Source organism: Protopterus annectens, chromosome 6.part0 (genome assembly GCF_019279795.1).
Source record: "Protopterus annectens isolate FY-2018-M chromosome 6.part0, PAN1.0, whole genome shotgun sequence".
Classification (NCBI taxonomy): domain Eukaryota; kingdom Metazoa; phylum Chordata; order Ceratodontiformes; family Protopteridae; genus Protopterus; species Protopterus annectens.
This window is the reverse complement of record NC_056737.1, coordinates 1,791,444,982-1,791,465,110: the sequence shown is the minus strand read 5'-3', so window position 1 is coordinate 1,791,465,110 and position 20,129 is coordinate 1,791,444,982. Positions and strand designations below refer to the sequence as shown.

The 20,129-nt window shown below is 37.4% G+C and overlaps 1 protein-coding gene across 3 annotated transcripts in view; it reads right to left on the bottom strand.

The window, feature by feature from the left end:
- GULP1 (GULP PTB domain containing engulfment adaptor 1) overlaps positions 1–20,129 on the bottom strand; it is a 4,195,041-nt gene that overhangs the window by 2,099,503 nt on the left and 2,075,409 nt on the right. The window lies entirely within an intron of this gene.

The window sequence follows — 20,129 nt, the reverse complement described above, 5'->3', positions numbered from 1 at the left end:
TGAAGTCCAGGCCAACACAAAGGGACTCTGACTGAAAATGTTTACAGATGATTGCAAGTTGGGAACTATTATTAACTCCCCAAGTGATGCTGACATCCTGCAGAAAGGCGTCACTGAGACCAACGACTGGTGTCAGAACCATGGCCTTAGGCTCAATGCCAAAAATGTATTGTCATCCACCTTTGGGAAAAACTCAGTTCCCATGAATTACCACATCGATGGTAAGCCACTGAACACAGAAAGCATTATAAGAGGTCTAGGAACACAGGTTGACAGCAACCTTTCTTTTGACCACCACATTGCCACTGTGGTCAGAAAGTCCTTCTATGTGGCACTTCTCATTAATAAAGGTTTTGCATCCAGGAAGAAAGAGGTCATTGTCTCCCTCTACATCACTGAGTACAATACCCAATTTGACATGTACTTCACTAGACACCTGCAACAGCTGGAGAGGCCACAAAAGTACTTCACAAAGATGATCCTAGGCCTTAAACAGTTATCCTATATGGATAGACTCAAAAAACTCCAACTATTCTGTCTCATATCATCTACTTAGAGGCGCTCTCTGCTCGACTTACAAAGCCATGTCTGACCCAGCTCTGTTAGAAATGCTATATCTAAAGCAATCCCAATCCCTTTGCACCACATGCTCCAGAGACCTCAACTTCATTAACACAATCAATAGAACATGCTGGAGGGACAGGTTCATAACCCAGAGACTGCCCATGCTATGGAATAGACTTCCCATACATGTCAAAAAGAGGACCTCACTGGCCCTCTTCAAGAGAAATCTTGATGAGTGGATGGGAAAAAGAAAATTCACTGCGGGGATCACTCCAGTGGCTCTACTCGACAGAGGTACTGGGAACTAAGGTCGGGTGGCACAATGCCATGGTAATCCTATGGGTTAGACTTGTAAAGGCTCCAGGGCCATTAGCCTAGTACACCCCTACGAACTTATGAACATGACCCTGTATAAGAACTAGCTCCATCCTTTAAAGCCTTTAACTGAGTACTAGTAATGTCATCAGGTTCTCATTCTTTATTTACTAAATTGTTTAACGGCTGGTGCATTTTATCCTTGCTTATGAGTTTGATGGTAATTGTTTAGTACTGTGATCAGTTAGTCAGAAGCATTTCAAACTAAGTGATTGGACAGTTTTAATAATCGCCTTCATGTTCACAAAATTCTATACTACCAAAAACTGGCTTCATCTAAAGCTGTTAATCTGGGCAAAATTTAAAGAGATGCACATAGATTACTTTAACCACTGTGAATTTCTGAGACAATCTTGCAAACAAAACTATAACTTGTTAGTATGATGGAGAAAAGTCCTAGATTTAACTGTTTGATTGCCTTTACTTTTATAGTTGTGACATTATTACTATAACTGTGCAATACTTTTCTAGTTACAGGTCCTTTGGAAGGAACTGGAGACATGCTCTTGTTCTTACTAGACATTAATAAGCATTTATCACACCTAAATAATGTAAATATTTCTTTAAATATTTTTACTAGTTTATGTTTTTATTTGTTTTATGTTTCTTGTTTCCACTACCCGAAAAGTTATACTAAAATATTATGAAAATAAAATCATTCTTTTTCAGCAACTTGCCCTATTCTACTCCAGACATTAGTGAGAATTCTGAAGGAATTTTTTTTATATGCTTAGTAAGTCACTGTCTGTTGTAAGTACTTTTGCAGTTACGTTCTGCCATTCTTCACATTTAATAACACATTATAAAAGATTGCGTTGGAAAAGAGATAAACATGAACCAGTTAACATTTGAAGTATGACTAACATTTACGCACAGTGTTTTCTGCTCAAGTACTCTGAACATAACTATAGTTGTTTAATTTATGCTGAAGCAGCTCGTGTGCATTGTTTGCCAAGAATGCAGTAATCATTATAACCTGCTTGTTTTCTGAACAATACATACCGTTATCTCTCAAACAACTGAAGTAAGACTATTGCAACCTGCAGCCTATAACTCAATCATTTCATTTATTTTTCACTAGTAGCAGCTGTTAAGAAAAGTTTACTAACTGTTTAATGTACCACAGTTATTCTCTTTATTTTACTTTTTATAATATACGAGCTCATAAGAGTTACAATCATAACACCGAAAAGCCAAAACTGAAAATGATGACAAAATCGTGATACAGAGGATCGGGTGTTTCTCCTTTTCCTCACTGTTCTGCAATCCCGGGGTTGGTATATATATAATTAGGAGAGGTATGGGAGGAGCAGCCTGCCACATGTGAAGTGCAGGGGGGGATTACCCCCTGCACAGAACATCAGCCAAGTTTTTTGGCCAACTGAGTTTCAATCTTCTGTGATCAATATAATACTAGGTGTTTTCAGCCATTTGGCATCATGAATGTACTTCCAGCTCACAAAAGCATGTCCTGCACATTTCCCCCTACGCCACTCAACTGGATTGTGCTAACTTAGTACTGCTGCTTTCATCCAGTCACCTTTCCTTCCCATTATTCATTCATTCATTTGGGAGTAGTGTTTTATATATATATACCCCCACCAATTAACATTATTCTAAAAATTCCAGCTTGTGTGCTGTGGAACTCTCAAAACATGTGAGCTACATAACAGGATGTGCTTAGTTGCTTGGGAAATAAAAAAAACAATTCTTATATTTTTAATATAGTAAGAGGTGCTGGCACCCCCAACCCCCTAAATTTCTACACCTGTTTAGTTTTTGAAGAGGGGTAGGAGGTGAAAGGGGTATCAAACCCAGTTTTCAATGAAACAAATGATAGAGCTAAAGGGGGAAAGTACAGAAAAACTTTTCCATTTTCAATGTCACATAGCAGTTATTGTTGTCGAAGCAGGTATGGCGATGCTCATGTGATGTTGATTCTGATGCTTTCCATGAAGTGTCTTAAATTATTCTAATGCAATCTATGGGAATAGGTACCCTAAAACAATGCCTATTTTTGATTACCCATTATTTCCCCTTTAGAACTGCAGAAAAACTAAAACCTCTCCTGGCAGGCAATGGGTGTAACACAATGGCCTAATCCTGGATGGAACATTACAAGATGTGGGTGCATGCATGTACACCTACAGGTAATTTTATAGGATCATCAATTTAAACTATCAGCAAGCCTTTGGAACATGGGAAGAAACCAAGTGCCCCAGATAATCATCAATTTACTAAAGAGAATACATGAAGACTGTACACAAACAGCAGGCTAGCCTGGAACCAAAGTGAAGATCCGAGTGCTGTGAGGAAGGCCTGCAACTACTGAACTACATGCTTCAAAATTTTTAATGTCTGGGTCCATCTACCCTTCCTGCCTACTTATAGCAAAGGTCTTCAGAGCCTAGACGATCACAGTTTTCAAGCAGGAATCAATGTATATTGTAGATCTGAACCTGATGCTGAAACAGACAATGTCACTAATGATCCTGATGAAAACACGATAGTTGAGCATTAGAAAGCACTAATCCTAAATTATTAATATGTACAGTAATAAATGTTCGAGAGTAATTTTGTTTGATTAAAACACTCTTGAGAAAAGTGCTGTCTTGTCTTAATGCTCTCACTTCAGCAACCTCCCCTAAATGGTTTCAGACAAAATGTATAATAATCCACATCACATAACTTTCTAAGCTTTCCAGTTTCTATTTTAGACAAGGTTATGGAGCTGAATGGAGATCAATAAAAATGGATTAGGCACCACTCTGACTTTCAAGACTTTGAAGATTAACACCAAGATTCAGATAGGGCTACTAATGAGTGGTAACCCTTATCTTGCAGTAACTCTTTCTGATTCAGAGACTACCTTTCTACAGTGATTTTCTATGAGCAGAAACATTACCAAGGAGGGCAGTCCTGCTACAATAATATAGGTCAATAAGGCAATCCAGGGGAGTGGCTAATGCTAATTAGTCATGTCCTTTCCCCTAGAAATTCCTGGGGCTACCAATTTATACAGCTGAGAAATTCAGAGAATTGCTCAGCTGTGTAAATTACAATGGCCAGCTAAGAGATTTAACTCAGCCAAAAGGCTGTGGTCACTCACTGACTTCTATGGAAGAAGTTGCAATGCAGGTATATGCAGGAAAGTTCGGTGGAGATTTTCAAGTGGGGGTATGTCTGAGACTGCCTGCAGTGAGTGGTATGAATGCAGCGAGATGAGTGTGTGTGTGTGTGTGTGTGTGTGTGTGTGTGTGTGTGTGTGTGTGTGTGTGTTTGTGTGTGTGTGCGTGTGCGTGTGTGTGTGTGTGTGTGTGTGTGTGTGTGTGTGTGTGTGTGTGTGTGTGTGTGTGTGTGTGTGTGTGTGTGTGTGTGTGTCTGGGTGTTTGCAGTAATTGGTAGGTAGGGGATGGCTTAGGTGTTTGTGTGTGTGTGTGGGGGGTGTGCGTGTGAGTGAACTGGTGAATTTGTCTATGAGTACAATCAAGTGTGAGTGGAGGAATGATGTTGAGTGTATGTGTGTGCATGTGTGTGGAGGGATGATGTTGAGAGTGTGTGTGTGTGTGTGTGTGTGTGTTCATGTGTGGGTGTGTGTGTAAAAATGTCTGAATGCACATGTTTGCATGTGGAGGGTGATTTTGACAAAGTCAAAAATAATATGGTCATAAAATTCCACAATCAGAGAGAGTTTTTTTTAATTTTTACTCTAATTTATTTAAAAAGTGAATAGAACAACAGCTTTCACATCAACATGCATTTTTGTAAACAATATGTATGAAACTGTTACACTGGCTCTGCTGACTGACTGTAATCCTCAGTGATTTACTGAAGAATATAAACTTTTATGAGGGCCACTGCAAATACATGGGGCAATGTCAGGGATGTTTTGCAAACCTTTGGACAGGAAATTATGCTTTTGCCAATGTGATGCATAAGCTATCAGGGAGAATTGCCTCTGCAATGTGCTTTTAGAATGAGCAGTACAAACTTGTGATTCAGAGATGTGCAACTTAGCTAATAATGAGGTCTTACTTATTGTGGCTAAAGCCATCTCTGAGTCAAATTTTTCACAGTAGACAGTTTACACAACCTTAGACTCTTCTAGCCGAATCCCAGCCCGAGTACATGAATCCATATACTGATACCTAGTGAGACTCACACTGACAACAGTTCTCAGCTTTTAACTAATGTAATATGCAAAAAAAAAAAAATGCAAATTACACCTCTGCTAGTCATGACTGCTACTACAACCAGATGCCTATCCCTGCTCAAATCTATGTCCAGATCTCAGCTCTACACATTTATCTAACTTTCTTTCACTGAACATCTCTAATATAATGATAAACTGGCATTTAAACAATTATTTTTTTTTTCAAAAGCACCAACCTTATTTTTTTTCCTTCTCTACATCTGACCACCAGCTACCATCAGTTTCTCCTCCCATTCACTGTCTACCAGATCCATATTAGTCTCACCCAGCTCACCCCAACCCACCTCCAGGGCCAATAAGAAGCTATAGGATGTTGGTACAGTATCATTCTGTTGCCAGTGACTGTGTCCTAACCCCAATCACTCCAGGGCAATCTTGCAAGTTCCACAAGTGCAGCCTTCAGGAGGCACTTTGTACTTCCATGCATATATAAACTCCCAAATAAATGGTTTATCTGTTTGCAACTTGGTGTCACTATTGCAGTTACCCTTGGCTATCCCACTACCCTCAGGATAGGCAAGCCAGTATCAGCCACTCACATCCATTCTTCCCCTACAAGGCCCCCCTGCAGTGCCAATGTTGATACTTGAACATGAATGTTTGGGTCATAGTAAAGGCTTTATACCTCTGTGCCATGAGGCTGCTCACCACCAGCACCAGCCTTACTAACATCTTGAACATAAACATATAAAATAACGAACACAGCATCAAACCATGAACAACAAACAAGATAGGTAGCAAAATCCATACAGCAAACTCATAATTTAATTATAAGCCATTAAACTGCACATTATGAACTACTGCTGGTGAAGGCCCTGCACTTAGCATTAAGGAATAAGGCTCAGACTTGTTAATGACCTGCTTCTTCTAGTCAAGGAAAAGGGTTTGATACCTTTCACCTTCATCTTTCTACTGTGTGAGTCTGAGCTAGTCATTTCTGTTGCTCCTGTGTTGCCCTGAAAAGGGACATGTCCAATGGGCTGACCTCGTTAACAAATGTATGAAGTAAATAAAAGACAATCTGTCATACCTATGTAAGAGCACTAAAATTCTGCTTTCATTAGACGGTTTACAGACATTCTCTACAGTTGATATAGGGTAGAAAGGTTATTCTTCAAACTGAGATTGCTTTGTTAAATTCATGATTTATTTCTAGACAACAAATTGCTGTATTTTAAAAGCCATCTCAACAGTTTGCTCATTTCAAGTAAGCAGTTAACTAGTTTGCAGGAGCCATTGCTACAGTGTGGACTATCTTTTATACCTGCACAACGATCAGACTTTAGTGATATTGTCATTAATATTAGATTGTTTGCAAGGAATGTCATGTTAAGATCTATGTTTAGTGGTGATTCTGAACAAAATGTTTTTTAAGAAACCTACTTTGTTTCAACCAACTTTGTATCTTGCCATTGACGCATTTTGTAGAAAATGTGAAACTGATTTGTACTTACCTCACTACACAACAGAAGCACTGCTCCCTTAAGCCTCTTATGCTTTGTCACATGCTCAACATTGTCACTCCCTTTACGTTCTCATGAATGTTGCTTGCAAATATGTAAATATGTAAATAGTATACTCATGTTCTCCTATTGTTGTCTTATTCTAAGCTTCGTCTAAGCTGTTAGTCATGTATCTCCTGAGTTCTAATATCTCCTTGTAACATTGTTACACCTTCATAATACAATGTTAACAATTCTTCTGTAACTTGTTACTGTTATCTCTAAATGCTGTAACTACTGTACTTGTGGAGCTTTTCTTTTCGGGTCTCCACTGAAAACAGACACAAGCTGTCCATTCGGACAATCCCCCTAAACGAATATCAAATAAATAAATAAAATAATAAAATACTTAGCTTTTAATAGTACCAATGGCCTCAAGAATGATTTTTGTAATTTAAGCAAGGTTGAAATGGAAACTTCGTTTGAGCTATGCTATGATAGCAGCTTAGTTGTTAAACCTGCAGACATGGGAATGGCCACTGTTATTATGGATTATAAGTACCATCATGAATCTGTATTTGGGATATTAACTGACATACCTATGAACCTGTTTATGTGGCTTCTATTCAAGCACTCATGAATAGCATGCGTATGGTTATTGAAGATTGTCTTCTCAACCATTTCATCACAAATGACTTATCTGAATACTTGTTAGTGGATAGTCCCTTAGTACCTTTGTTTCAAGGTCTCCTGAAGATACACAAAAACCCTAACATACCACCATTTAGACCTATAGTTTCAGACAAAGGCTGGCATACAGAACCATTTTCAATCTTTTTGGAAAAGAAGCTGATACCTTTCCTAGATCAAACAGTTACAGTACTGAAGGATACAAAACAGTTTTTGAAAGATCTTTATAGTTTTTCTGACATCTCTATAGTTTGTCTTATGGTGGATAGTGATTATTTCATGGTCACTATGGATGTTGCATCTTTATTTTCTGTCATTCCCAACCTACTAGGTGTCAAAATGGTCAGAGACTACCTTGATATGTATAGTGACTATGATGATAGGATGACTGAACTGATTTGTCTCTTTCTCAGGGTTGTGCTTGAGAATAATGCTTCCATGTTTGAATGCTCGATGTCCATTCAGAAAGGAAGCATAGCTATGGGCACATTATGTGCCAGTAGCTACACCAATACATTCCTTGTCCAATTGGAATTAGAACAAGTATTGGCTTCTACTGACCATTCTACTCACATCAAGTTCTACAGGTGGTTTGTAGATGATGTGTTTTTATTATGGGGTTTGTTATGTAGTACATCTGAAATTTTTTGTATTTAAAAACATCTGGGATACTTTGAGTTTTATGGTCTGAAGTAACACTTGGTACAGTGTGAAAGCGCTTACCTGTTCGTTACCTGTTTGATGTGAATACAAGCTTTTGTTTTATTTAATTGTCTCAGTCATGTTTCTATGCTGGAACATTTTCTTTTGCAGTTTACAAACATTATCTACAGTTGACATGGGGTAAAGAGTTTATTCTTCAAACTGGGATGGCTACGTTAAATTCGTGATTGATCCCAAGACAACAATTTACTATATTTTGAAAGCCATCTCAACAGTTTGTTCATTGTGAGGAATTCCATTGATTTCCAGTTTGAAGCAGTGTATGACCACAACACTACAACAATTTGCAGTAGCCCGATAAGGGTCTTACTCACCAAGGGACTCACAGTCATGAACTTGCAATTTGGAAGGCCTCCTTTACACATTGTATGGTATTATTCAGACAGTTCAGAATGCAGTTTGATGCAATCCTTTATACCAGTTTGGTCACTTGATAACCTAAGAATATATGTATCGCCTAAGCATTTTTTTTTATTATGGAAACCTGATCAAATCTGTTATTTTGCAAACACTAATTTTGGATGCCCAGTAGCTAGCAAACAAAATCAAAACTGATTTCTCAAAACTATACAGGCAACTTAGCTATGTTTGTACAGATGGATAAAGTCCTGACTGCATCTAAGGTTACTTATATTCAGCTAGTGGCTCTGGTACCCACTGGAGCTAATATGGAACAGGAGGCATATGTCTCAATCTGCAGACACTGAAAATAGGAACAAAGTTTCTTGAAAAGTTGGTACAGCCACTCAGATATAAATCTCGAATACCAAATATCACTCTTCCCACTTCCAGTACGAATATGGGATACTACACAGAAACATATTTAAATAGAGAGTGACAAACTGTCAGAGAGACAGTGTAAAATATGCAGACTTTAATGAACTGTATTGCAAAATTCTACCACACAAGATCATTTATTTTTGCTTCCAAGAAAGGAAGATGCAACATGTGTGCCCTTGTTCTTTAAATTACTGGTACCACTAGTATATGTTGGACATGTAGTGTGGCATTCTGTTTACTAGACAGCTTCAAAAATAACATGTGAGGAGGGGGATTCAAAACATTGTGCAGAGTGGTAAGTTAGGCCTGAATTTAGGTACATTCCTCCAAAATGGAGACAGTTGAGAGCTCTGGAGAAGTGGAACAACAAGGCATAAGTTAGTTCTTCTGGGGGAGTGATGGACAGGGAGCGTGTGTGTCTAGTCATCCGAGTCATGGCAGAATCCTTTGTGAAGACTGTCTAAAAGGGAGTGAGGCTACAGTTACACATCATGTGGAGGCATGAATATCAATAACAAGTAGTACCGCACACCATCGTTTGGGTTTCATGGGGAAACGCAGGGAAAGATAGAACTAGTACAGGAAAAATAATGGTTGGGTGATTATGGGGATACGTATGGAAAGACAGAACTAGTACAGGGAAAAATAATGGTTGGGTGATTATGGGGATACGTATGGAAAGACAGAACTAGTACAGGGAAAAACAATGGTTGGGTGATTATGGGGATACGTAGGGAAAGACAGAACTAGTACAGGGAAAAATAATGGTTGGGTGATTATGGGGATACAAAGAGAAAGACAGAACTAGTACAGGGAAAAATAATGGTTGGGTGATTATGGGGATACGTAGGGAAAGACAGAACTAGTACAGGGAAAAATAATGGTTGGGTGATTATGGGGATACAAAGAGAAAGACAGAACTAGTACAGGGAAAAATAATGGTTGGGTGATTATGGGGATACAAAGGGAAAGACAGAACTAGTACAGGGAAAAATAATGGTTGGGTGATTATGGGGATACAAAGAGAAATACAGAACTAGTACAGGGAAAAATAATGGCTGGGTGATTATGGGGATATGTAGGGAAAGATAGAACTAGTACAGGGAAAATAATGGTTGGGTGATTATGGGGATACAAAGGGAAAGACAGAACTAGTACAGGAAAAAATAATGGTTGGGTGATTATGGGGATACAAAGGGAAAGACAGAACTAGTACAGGAAAAAATAATGGCTGGGTGATTATGGGGATACGTATGGAAAGACAGAACTAGTACAGGGAAAAATAATGGTTGGGTGATTATGGGGATACAAAGAGAAATACAGAACTAGTACAGGGAAAAATAATGGCTGGGTGACTTATGGGGATGCATAGGGAAAGATAGAACTAGTACAGGGAAAAATAATGGTTGGGTGATATATGGGGATACACATGGAAAGATAGAATTAGTATGGAAAAATGATAGTTGGGAGATTATGGGGATACATAGGAACAGATAGAACTAGTACAGGAAAAAAATGATGGTTGGGGGACTTATGGGGATACACAGGGAAAGACAGAACTAGTACAGGGAAAAATGATGGTTGGGTGACTTATGGGGATACACAGAGAAAGGTAGAACTAATACAGGAAAAATTATGGTTGGGTGATTATGGGGATAAACAGGGAAAGAGAACTAGTACAGCACAAAAATTATGGTTGGGTAACCTATAGGGATACACAGGGAAAGACAGAACTAGTATGGAAAAAAATGATGGTTGAGTGACAACTACCTTGACTGGCTCTCACACACTCAGTGACAATTGTCATTATTGACTCACACCCACTAGGTTAAAGTGGAACAACTATCCAAAATTAAACATTCTGCTATAGTTTTTCCTGCTCACTTTCTGTTCTCCACTAAATTCTCCACCACGCAGTGGTGAATTTAATGGCCACCAGACAACAAGCAGGAAAAACTATTGGGGGAACTTCTAATTTTGTATAGCAAATAGCTTAGCTAGGTGCATAGCATAGGATTAACCTCCACCTAGATAAAAAGCAAAAACTTGGACAGACAATTACTTTTGTATGAACAGTATATAAACTTTAAAAAAAAAATAGTACTTTTTATTCCTTAGTATTAAACTGCACAGCTTCTTCTAACTTTTCAGACACTGTTAAAAAATGACGACTTGTGTCGATCATAGAACATACAGTGTGTAACAGCATAGTGGAGTTTTAAACAGTGACAGTGCTTTGTTATCATGTTTGCACATTCTGATAAGGAAGCTAACATTTAATCATCATCACTTGAAGGATATTATCACCTCATTTTATTCACCAGTGCTCTGTTATCGTGTTTGCACATTCTGATAAGGAGGCTAATGTTTTGTCATCATTAACATCTTGAAGGATATTATCACCTCATTGGATTCCCTTTTCCTTTCATGTTAACGCCTTAGTGGAATGCAGCCCAATTTAAATTCTGGGCATTCCCTGGGCTTGTGAGGACATGGAATACAATATTTTAAAGATATTAAAGGTTGTGGCTATCTCCTACCATTCTTTCAGAAGGGAAGGAAATGCCTTTGCAAACCATTCAAATGCCCACAAAGTATCAGTCCCTAGGATTTTAGCTTCTAATAGGAATACATACATAAGGTGTGTGTTTCCCAGTGTATGCAACCAGCTGAACTTTAATGAAATATCTTAAATACAGTTTCAAATCTGGAATTCTCCGACTAAATGTGTTTGTTGCACATTGTGACACAACGGTCTTAATCCTGCTCCTTTTCCCATTTCTAACAAGTTATTTCATTAAACCAGTCTGTTACAGACTGGGATCTTGCGATGGTTAAAGAGAGCCAGAAACATTTTGACACCTGTTATCCATCCAAACAAGGAAAGATGTAAGCAGTTCCACCTGTGTACCCAGATATATAGTAAAGGCCTGACCTCTTCCATGGTGAAGCCATTTCTCATGGAAGAGTTCAGATGAAGAAACATTGCTTACACATTTTTAAAATGTCTTACTCCTAGCACAGGAAAGGTTGTATTAGTTGTTTTCAATGCAAGGGCAGCTAGGTTTATTGCTAACAAATCAGCTTTCTCATGTTTAGCATACAACATAAGCTTCTGGTAAAGTCATGCAATAAAGAAGCAAAAATTGTATATCCTTTTACAAATTCTACATAAGAACAATACAGTCATTCCTAAAGAAAAGGGTATTATTTAAAAATCATGTGCAAGCAAAACGTGCCTTCATGATACAGCTTAGTGAGTGTCCAGTCGTGTTCCACACTCTTTCCAGCATTATGTTGAGTGCTATGTTACATGCATTTTGTTGTCCCATCATTGTTTTCCCACTCAAAGTAATTTACCATCACTGGCAGCAGTACTTCCTGATTTTGTGTCACCACACATCACCTTGATAACACAAGTTGGGCTGCACCTTAATTCAGTCAGAAATTCAATAGAACAACAACTTTTGGCATGTATATGCATTTTCTGATTAAATAACAAATATGAAGTGCTAATAATATCCAGCAGTACTGACAGACTTCTTCTATGACTAACCACAAAATCATACATTTTACGAGTGACACAAAGGATATGGGTTCAAATTAAGTTAGTGTATGCAAAACAATAGTAGAATGTAGAGTCGGACACCATTCTACAATGCTAGGAAGCTAAGAGCAATAATGCAGCCATATATATATATATATATATATATATATATATATATATATATATATATATATATAATGAGTGCCAATGTTAGTTGTAGTGCAACTGCTTGTTACTTTGATAAACCTTATTAGAATGCTGCAGCAAATAACTCAAAGGAAAAGTGGCTTTTAGGATGTTATGGTTTTTTGCTATCTAACCCTTAGTAAGGCTTCCAACCACAACATAATGCCAACACATTGACAAAGAAGCCACTCTTCCTGTGTGTGCTGCAGAACATGTCAAACACATTCACACACTGGATTTTGTTGGCAGTATTTTGAAGTAAATACAGAGCAAAAGATATCCTTTCCTTAAAGGGAAGGAGTTAAACTAGGAAAAAAAAAACTAAGAAAAATAAACTGTAAATTATTATTTTTGGTATCAGTTCTGTGTAGAAGATGTTTAAGAATGTCATGTAATGTTTATTGGCTCAAGGACCTGGTCCTCCATATGCACCTTCTCCAAATGTTCCAACCTATCTGCTGTTTGTAGGGCCAGAGTTTGCTTCACCACTGCAGTCCTGGAAGGACTTGTCTCTCTGCCGCAGCTTACTCTCACTTCCCTTCAAACAACAGCCAATGAAATGTGTCACTTCATCTCCCCTGTAGCAAAAACAGCAATTGCTGGAGGTGAGATGGGAAAGAGAATGAACTTGGAAACATGCCTTTTAAGAATGTAACAAGTTTGAAGATTTTTTTAAATTCCCTGTAGAGTACTTTGTCAGCAAATTATTGTAATTTAGAAAATGATTCTGGGTTACAGGGTCTGAATTGTCTAGACCTATTAAGGCCTTGATATGTTTAATGCTACTGGCTGTCAAAAAAGCAATTACTAGAAAATGGAAATCAAAGCCTAAACCAGTTGTAACTGAAGTACTGAATATTTTGTACATTGACAAAAGAACTGAAGGTGGGATCTTTGTAAAAGAGAAGCAGAGTATTATATAGAAATAAACAGAATCTGTGTGAACAATGTAAGTAGAATAACATTCAAAAGGAGGGAATGTAAGGGAAGGTTGGACTACAGAATTGTATGTAATTTTGGAGTGAATAATATTTGTTAAAAATGAAAACATACAGGTATAATACAGGGAACTAATTACAGAATATTTACAATTGTTTCTTTTCTATAACTGTATAGGTACTCATGTCAGTGTTAAAATTGTGTGCATGGCCGAATTTACACATAGGCCAACTAGACAAACACCTAGGTTGCAGCTCTGACAGGCGTGATTTACGGGTATTCATTTACTTTTTATACTAATGAAACTACTGTAAAAATAAATACCTGAAAAGTGCCCTACCAAAGCAGTGAGCATGGCACTCTAAGGAGGAAGCATACATCTGAACTTTACCACTTTTGACAGAATATATACATTTTCAAATTTGCTGGAAAGGCTGTAATGAAGTACTCATCTGTCCCTTCATTGTTTGATTTTCAAATCCTGTCTTAAGCTTCTGCAGATTTTCTTTTAATTGCATGTATCCATACATGCATCATTCCATGCTGCAGGCAGTTAATCAAGTAATGAAACTGACTGAAACAGTACTTGAGAAAATAAGCCTGTACATGAGACTTTTGTGAGAATCTAGAGTGTGTGTTAGTTATAATTAGCTAATGGAAACAATGCGGGTGTGTATACAGTCACAGTAGTACAGTGTGTGCAGCATGTGGTACTGTGATTTTTCTTCCTCAGAGAACAAAAGCTTGTATCTGTCCAACACAAATCTCCATCTGCTTGCCTGCAAGCTCATGGAAGTAACTAGAGGATGGATTTGCAGAATGTGCCTGATTTTGTCTAATATGTTTGCCCTGTCTTCCATAATTTTATTTATTCATTTGTAAACCACTACAGATTTATAGTCAGTCAAAAATACAAGACATTGGCATCCCATGCTTATTTCTCAGAAAATGCTTCTTGGTGCAAAACATGTTGTTCTACTAACTAAGTGAATTTCAATTAACATAAAAATGTTGGCCTGTCTCTGCAGAACATGATTAATGGATATTTATTTCTCATTACTTTGACTTTGCAGGAATTACTGTGGTTTGTGTGAAAAAACCTGGAATACTTTATAATACATGGTTGTTTGTTTCTATGGAATTAAGCTGAAATACAATACATGGCTGTCATTTTTCATTATAACTGCTGGGGAGAACTGTCTGTAGAAAGTAACTGATCCTCTTGTTTTCTTAGTTCAAACAACTGCAATCTAGTTTTGCAGGACTCATGATTTGTATGAAGCAACTTGAAATGTTTTAATGTGTGGCTACCGTCTCCATGGAACAAAGCTAAAAAATTATACACATCTGTCATTTTTACCATACAGAAATAACTATAACTGCTGAGTGTGGGTTGCATCTACTTGTTGAAAGTAACTGGCCTCATGTTGTTTGCTCAGTTTAAACAATCTCTCCCTGGCTTTTAGAACTAGTTTCTGTTTGTGTGAAGTAAGGTGGAATACTTAACCGCACAGACAAAATAGCTATATTTGCTGCAGTTTTCTATAAAGCAAAATAACTAGCTATCTAGTGTTGCTTGCAGATAATTTTGGCTTTGCATGACTAATATGAATATGTGAAGGAAGTTGGAATATTTAATGTTTGGCAACTGTTTGTATTGGAGCAAAGGTGAACTTCATTACATGGCCATCCACATTTATTATAATTAGATGTCTTAATTGTACACAGAAGCAGCTATAACTGCCTAGGGGAGGGGTGTCTGGATGAAAATAACTGACCCTCTTTTAACTTGCTCAATTTAGATCACCTTTCAAAAAAATAAATAAATAAGGCATAGTATGCATCACTGAACACTGAGACCTTCAGAGCTTCTGTGGGTAAGGGCCCCACACTTTTAAACATTTTGACACATACATACATACATACATACATACATACATACAAATATTTCAGGCATAAGAGTTAATGCTCTTGTAGCCTAGCAACATACCAAAACATAGTATTCCTATAATACGTTTGCACATTGTTTTTGAAGATATTTAAACTAGTATTTGCTTTATTTGCTTGGTTTTCTATTCCGTGCACCATCTAATCTCTCATATAATCAAAGAAAACTGAGCCACAAAGAGCTGCAAAAAGACTTTACTAGCATTCTGGTACCTCGGTTTACTGCCTTCAATAATGTCTTTTTGCAGCTCTGTGGCTTTGTTTTATTTGTGTTTAATATTTGTCGCTTCCTATATAATAATCTACATAGGATGTCTGATGATTCCCTGCTAGTCTTTGATAATTGCAAACATTCCCAAAGGTAGTTACCTCTAAATGCCATATGCACCTGACTAAGGTATCCTCTGAACTATCTGTATGTTGATATTTTAATCATTCACATTAGCTTACATTTTCACAATCATGGATGCCCTTGGTAAATTTCCACTATACTCTTTTCAACTTACTCATGATACTTTTTTATAAGCTTTTCATTTTGTTATTCCATGTTCCAGTTTGGGTATATTGTAGCTTACAAACAATGATTTCATAATGTCTGATGTCCTACACTTTATAAATATTTTTATACAGCCTATCATTTTATAACTATCATTATCCAATTTGTCGATATTATTAGAAAAACGCAAAACTGAATCTGCCCAGGTTCTTAAAAGAATCTACAGTTTCAGTCACTGTGTTTTGCATTATTCACCCTTCAATCTGTGTCTCCCAGATCTCATTTGATTATTTTTTTATGTATTTATCAACATATTATACTGTGCCCAAATGGTTAATTCAGTCAAGTTCTTCTGCAGACGTGCCCTCTCTGCAACCAATGTAATCAGTTTACCCATTTTCAAGTCATCTGCATACAGACTGTAGAATATTTCAGATGAAAAAGATAGAGCTGAAATATACACCCTAAACAAGTAAGGGCTTAGTAGTGGCCTCTATTCCCATCTAATCTAAAAGCAGCTCTTCTCAGACATGTGCACAGGAGGTGATTGTAGTGTGTGTGCGTGTGTGCGTGTGCGTGTGCGTGTGTGTGTGTGTGTGTGTGTGTGTGTGTGTGTGTGTGTGTGTGTGTGTAGGAGGGACTTGAACAATGTCCTTTATTAAAATTTCTTCCCAAACATCAGAGGTGTGCCAGGTCACTATAGCTTATTGTGCTGGGACATTGTGGTCATTATCTATTTAACTTTATTTAAAAATGTCAGAGCTATGCACAGGGGGTCACTATAGCTTATATAGGAACAGTACATTGTCTAGGTGTAACAAGCTGGAACCATCTAGATCCCTCATGGTTATTTTTTCCAAGTGTAGTTATAGTAAATTATGGTCTATTAAAAGGATGTAGGAAAAAGGAAAATTGAAAAAATAACACTAAAGTTCTTTCCTTAATCATAATTTTTGTTCAAACCACTAGTCGATCAAAAGGATGGAAACAAGTTTTAAACTAGAATCCCCATAGCTTCTGACGGCCTGGTGTCAGTCAGTCTTGACAGGTGTATCATCCATGTGACATTTCAATGAGTTGTTGTTTTCACTTAAGTGAACAAAACATTTTTTTTTCACATTTAGCTTGATGCCATTGTCCTTGCACAGTCTAACCATCAGATTAGATTATCATCAGTGGGAGCACAAATAACAATCCTAGCTTGCAGTCTTCCACAAAACCTAGCTAGAGGAAAAAAAATGGAAAATTGTCTTGTATACGTGCGAAATAAGTACCAAATAATAATAGGCATGTTACTGAGTCCTGTGCAACATCACTAGTGACATTGTTACTTTCTACTCAAATGAGTACGACTTTAACAATGTAGTTTCTGTCTATTAGCCTGTTTGCTATCTGCTTTGACCATGCGTGTTAATATTCAGGTTCACAAGGATTTTAGAGACACCTGCATGGGAACAGTATCAAATGCTTTAGATAGGGCCAGATTTGTGGGTTTGACTGCAGACCACTTCAATTACTTTTTCAAAGAAGTGTGCAAGGTTAAAAAGACAGGATTTACTTTTGAGAAAGTTGAACTGATGTGGGTCCAGAACTAAACATTATCAATGTTAACAGAAGTGAGCTCTGAGAACATGCTTTCCAGGACTTTACAGACAGCTACCTGAATCTGTGGTATTACAAAAGCTGACCTGCAGACCTTGGGGATGTATCTGATGGCCAGACTTGTTGAATATATTTAAAACAGGGTCTGAAAGCACATATTTAGTGTTAATAATCAAGCCACTTTATAAATTAACAGGGCCGTAGATGTTGTGTTCTCAGTTTTTGAAAGGCTGAGAGTTCATGCTCCATAGAAATTTCGGTGGTGTTAGGGCCAGTGCTATTTCTGCTGGACACTGACAGCTCAAACTGATGAGACACTCCCACTTCAAACTCCACACTCCAAAGGGCCTAAATATACTTGCTCTGAACTTGTTTTCCCGTAGGTAATAGAATAAGAAAAATTTTACTGAGGGGACAATCCACTGAGAAAATTTGCACGTCAGACATAGTACACATACTGGTCTGACTTTGCTCAGCAGTGTTAAAATTAGTATTTTGGCAAGTTCTGATGTTGCTGCATATCATTTATTTTATCATGTGACTGCTTACAAGGACACTGCTCCCTATATTGCACTGTTTTACTACCATAAATCCTTACATTCCCAACAACTTCAAAGAGAAACATGGGAAAAATAAGCAAGTTTTATTGTATGTGGAAAATTAATGCATTATATGCACTGTAACTCTAACCATGGGGACTGTACCCATCCCATCAAAAAAAAAGCAAAAATAAACAAATTATGTGTGAGGATGATCGATACATACATCAAGTAAAACTATAAAAGCCACAACTTGCATAATTTAGTTTCTTAAATACCTAAAGTGCATCTACAAACTTATAAAATTTAATATTGTAAATATATCTGTTTTGAATAGGTCAAATGTCACTTATAATTAATAAATTTTTCAAACTAATATATTATGATATCTTGCTTTCTAATGGGGATGTTAGAAACCTGTAAAACTGAAATCAACATCACGATAACATTTCAAGTCACCTGGCAGCTCATTTTACCTTTATGAAATGAAACACATAAAATGGCTAAGTAAGAAGTAGTGATATATTAATATTACAGCCATGTTAACTTGTCTTCCCAGCCCACCAGCCATGTATGCTTTATCACTGCAGTCACAGTTAAGTATTTGTCATTATACAACAGTGGTGTCTAAAAGTACTGTGAAATATCATGACACTGGTAGCAAATGGTATACTACATCTACCTTGTCTGCAAAAGAGCATCGGATATTTGTCTACCTTAATAAACTAAGAAAGTCACTGCATTTTTATGGTACTAAAAAGGTTGGATGCAGCCGTTAGTACAGCTACAAAATATTTCAGAAAGGCAAATAAAATTATTCAGTTCTGTTATTACTCATGCAGATAACTGGGTAAAAGAATAAACTTCTTGATATTACTGCAAACTTGGAGCATAACATAACATAACATAACATAGATTAATTTATAATGTGCAAGGAAAAATGAGATAATTGCCAACTGTTATTTCACACAGAGCCTTGAGATCACTAAATGACACTGCCCAGTTTTCAAGAATAATATTTAAGAATATACTAACATGATAACTGCAGCTTCTGAATTAATAATTATACATTTTGGAGAGAATTTTGCATCAGATCTACATAAATCCTATTCTGCTCCTGTCTCACTAAATTCTATATCCTTCAGTACTTTTCTATTCCTAATGATTCCTGCTGCAGCTACTGCAGATATAATAAAAATCCTTGAAAGAGTTAATCTCTGCTCAATATTTACCAGTTTTGTTTGTTCTCACATGATCTCACTATGGCTTTGTGATATCCTATCATGATTGTTACTGATTTGATATACAAATCTTTCTCTTTCATTGTTCATTGCTTATAGGGTCACAGGAGGTTAGTAGGCTAGTGGCCCTAGAGCCTTTATAAGCACCGCATTGTTAACCCCAGGTTGCCCCAATTTTCCTTGGTTAGATGAATGTACTTTACAGATTAGCACCAACTACCCCTGTCCACAAGGGACATGGGTGCCTCCTCCAGGGTGAATCTGCAATCACCCATCTATTTATCCTGGTTGCACTTGAATAGGATCATTGAGGAGCTCTACTTCACATGAACTGGATGTTTATTCCAGAGCAGCAGCAATCTCTGGGAGACTCATCTGTCTCTTCAACATGTTCTGATCATGCCACTGGCAAGGATAAGATCCCTAGAGCGAGTAACTCTAGTGTCATTTGATCTACAGATGTTCAGCATTTCCTTCAAGTAGGTATCAGAAACTGCCCTGTAGGCCAGGCACAAGTTGCCTCTCAGTAGCCTATTTGATGCAGAGTACAGTGACAGGGATTTCTGTCCCTCCACATAGGTCATGGTTTGGAGGGCCTGTATCTTCTTAGTGAGAAAACTCTGTGGCCTCTCCAATTGCTGCAGGTGTCTGGTGAGATAGATGCAGAAGGGAGCATTGTATTCTATTAATGGTCTGATTAGGGTCCAGTAAAGTGGGATTATAAAATTCTTGGACATGGATGCAATGCCTTTACTTATGATATGCACAATGTAGAAGGCTTTCCTTACCACAGTGGAAACCTGGAGGTCAAAGTTCAGATTATTGTCGACCTTTGTTCCCACATC